The sequence below is a fragment of the Toxorhynchites rutilus genome, chromosome 3 (assembly GCF_029784135.1).
Source record: "Toxorhynchites rutilus septentrionalis strain SRP chromosome 3, ASM2978413v1, whole genome shotgun sequence".
In the NCBI taxonomy this organism is placed as follows: Eukaryota; Metazoa; Arthropoda; class Insecta; order Diptera; family Culicidae; genus Toxorhynchites; species Toxorhynchites rutilus.
This window is the reverse complement of record NC_073746.1, coordinates 115,651,959-115,655,656: the sequence shown is the minus strand read 5'-3', so window position 1 is coordinate 115,655,656 and position 3,698 is coordinate 115,651,959.

The window sequence follows — 3,698 nt, the reverse complement described above, 5'->3', positions numbered from 1 at the left end:
TTAATTGATTCTTTACTTCGGCCGGTGATGTAAGCCTCGGGTAAGTGCATGAGTAGCGATTAAAAGGTGCCTTGGGTAATGGGACCTTTCGGGTCCCATTGGTGATCATTGGCGAATGTTGTTAAAGTTCACGATCGCCTTGTCGTTGGCCGCGCGATGGTTTCTACGTTTTACGCAGACATTTAAATTCGAACGATCATAAAATGGTTAATTTTATATTGGAAATGATAGCGGTTCATGCGAAAATAGCCATGCATATCGGCGAAGTGCAATTGGTATTTAAGTAATTTCTTAAACGCTCGGGATGTTATCGAAAAATCCTGCCGTTAATCCAAGACGACGGCAAGTGGAGGGTAATCGATGAAGTTGTACAAACAGAACAGATTTTGTGAATTTGATCTTCCACAAAGTGCGATTATGACCATGTTATTTGAGTTTCGAAAATGCTATTCACGTTTGCGGATGCGAGACATTTATGCGGAACCGAGCAAATCGAACTCCCTTTAATCAGCGTCTGGCCATTATTGAATTATCGTCGATAATTTATGTACATTATCCCTGTGCAGTCGAAATGATGAATTCTTTGATTCGTTTTCTGATTTTCTACCGAAACCGGAGATAATTTAATAAAAATGTTTCTTTGTTTTAGTTTACGGGCCGGTTCGAAACGAACCACGGTTGGAATCGGGATCCAAAACTCAAAATTTTGCGGTCCGTACCATACAATTACGCTAATTTAATATTTTTTCCGTAAATGTCCAGTCTTCCTGCGAAGTTCTTTGTTTCCCATTTTCCCTACGTGACTGTTGTTTTTGACCGGTCTTGGTACGTGATCCGTCGCGGATTACAGTTTCGACAAATTTTTCGTTTTTGCATCTTTCGAAATCAGGTTGACTAAATAAAATAAAATAATAATAAATAGAAAGCTTCGTGCAGCTGAATTACCTCTGACTGTCTCGAATTCTCCGGTCAGGTCGCAATGAGTCACCCTCGTCGTTTGGGGCAAACCGTAAAGAAGACAAACAAGCGTTAATTTCCTCTAATGTAGAACAAACGGCCGTTCCTGCGATAAGTAAATGTTTCCTATTAGTCTTATCTTAAGTCTGGTTTTTCGAAATTAGCTTTGACATATGTCTTCTATTCCTTTGCGGCGGTGTCGGTCCCAGAAGGCACGTGCACGATATCAATAACAGAAAAAAACAAAACCTCAAAAACGGAGGAATGCTTTGGGTTAATGATTAAAAGGCACTCAAATTTAAATGGATTATGAATAGTACTGATTCTCAAATTTAGTGTCCATTATTTTCCCATAAAATTCTTCTTTCCTCGGACACGATCGGTACATTAGCGGGCACTGAGGGCATTTCGTACCATAATATTCATCGGATGTGATGGGTTTTTGTTCGCTGAATAAATATCCCAATCACGACAACGCTTTCGAGTGGCTCACGATTTTGAAAACTAAAAACAAATCCGCGCCTCAAAACTGCCAATCTATCGATTCGAAGTTATCACTCCATAATTGTATCGTCAGTGCAATCGTTTGCCGTCCGCAAACGTATCATTTCAGATCTGGCTACGGATGGAACGAATCAGCACTCTCTTCTGATTTCGAAAATGCTGATTACATAGGATCTTCAAACATTCACATCTTTTCTTTCACGGCGAATGTAAAAACACATATGTTTATATCATTTGCATAATTTATTTATACTTCGGACGGAATCAAACTTCCACCTTTTGTTCGTTGATTAATTTGATAGCGTTTAATCATAAGTCGAAAACAGGTTTGTGATGGGAATAAATGCAGTTCGATGGAGAGAATTGGCATTCAACTGATTAGACGGAATTATCTCAGTGCGGGAAACGTTTTTGTGGTCGCAGCATTGGATAATTTTTTATGGCATTGGAAGGGTCGAATTCGATTAAGTGAACGACAAAGCAGATATTTGAATGTTTCTTATTGTGACGTGTTTTTGTTAGAAATAGATAAAGTATCATTTAATATATATATATTTTTTTATATTGGCTGTGTGAGTCTTTTTCCCTTTTTATATGAAATTGCAAATTCGCTTGCTCGAAAAAGAAAATAAATATTTGTTCAAAGTATGTTTCACCAGATCTACGATTCTTTTGCCTGGTGGAGTGATTGCCTTTTATAGCAATCCAATTGACAGTGATAAACATCCATGAGATCTTACTGCATCGCCCGGAACAAATGGTAATTAGATTTCACTGAATACATCTATTTAAAAAAAACTAGGAGAGGGTTATATCTTTGATATAACCGCAATGTGGACGTAAGACTAACGTTGACTTAGCAATAAATAAGTAACAAGCATATAAATCTTAGACATTTCATCTTTCGGATTAAGTGATTCTCATACAACTTCGTTTAGCGAGAAAAGAATTATTAACGCTCAAAGGAGGAATCGATTCCACCTCGGAAATACCCAGCGCGAATTGTACCCACTCCTCAAGCCCCGACAATTGGAATCATTGTTGATCCGGGGCAGGATTATTAACACTTGAAAAGGAATGGATTCCTACTCGGAATTACACAGTAAAAATAAGACCCTCTTCCCAACAACGTCGATCGATTGCAGCATTCGTAAACAAATAATTTTATAACGCTGCTTTCATAAATGTGATTTCTTCGATATGTAATATAATATCCACTACACCATATCATATCGTGTTTTTCATTATCAAATCCATAGTCAATAGCACCCATCGGAATCGGCATTATCATCGACACCACGATTTTCGCCAAATGCTCCTTTTAGTTCGGCCTCCTGCAGTGCCATAACCGCGGAACTTTTGAAGCGCAACTCGGTTTTGAAGTCCTGGACAATACCACGAACCAAACGCTGCAAAGGTAGCTTGCGGATCAGCAATTCGGTCGACTTCTGATAGCGACGAATTTCACGCAAAGTGACGGTTCCCGGTCGGTAGAGATGTGGCTTCTTTACACTTCATGGAGCTGGTACGCTATTCCGAGTTGCTTTCGTGGTGCCTTACCATCGGTAGATTTACGAGCTGTCTGCTTGGTCCCAATAGAACGAATCCTCTCGGTACGAGAGTTCAGGTAGAAATGAATGAAAGCAGGCAGGCAGGTGATGAATTATAGAGACTTTAAACTTAAAGGTCCTTGTCAAACTTTACTTGACTCCTGCACTACACTTCCAGCCTTAACGCCTTGAAAAAGTCACTCGATCCCTTGCCGTCCAGCTCGTCCAGCAACGATATTGTCCCGAAAGCAACTTTTTTTTTGACGTAGGATTACGTCTTTCGGGAACATATTGGAGAACAAATTGAAAATCGAAAATCGAGCGCACTGTGAAAATTGTCCAATTTCAAATGCTTATTGTTCAGTCATTTCATGATGGATTGATGAGATTTTTGCGTCAATCAATTTCGGCACTTCATAACAATTTTTTACATTGAATATAATAATATATGTCATGAAACTAACTATCGAACAATTGAAAAATCTCAACCCATATCCTAACGGAAATACCCACTTCTGATAGGTCGAAATTGACGACATATGCGGCAGGTCCCAAACAGAGACATCAAAACCAAGCTGCCTAGGGGAAATTGGCATTGCAGATACATGAAAGTAGAGGGAGCTTTTTTCCCACCGACATGTATTCCCTAACAGAGATTTCAAATCCATGGTTTCTGGGAGAAATCAA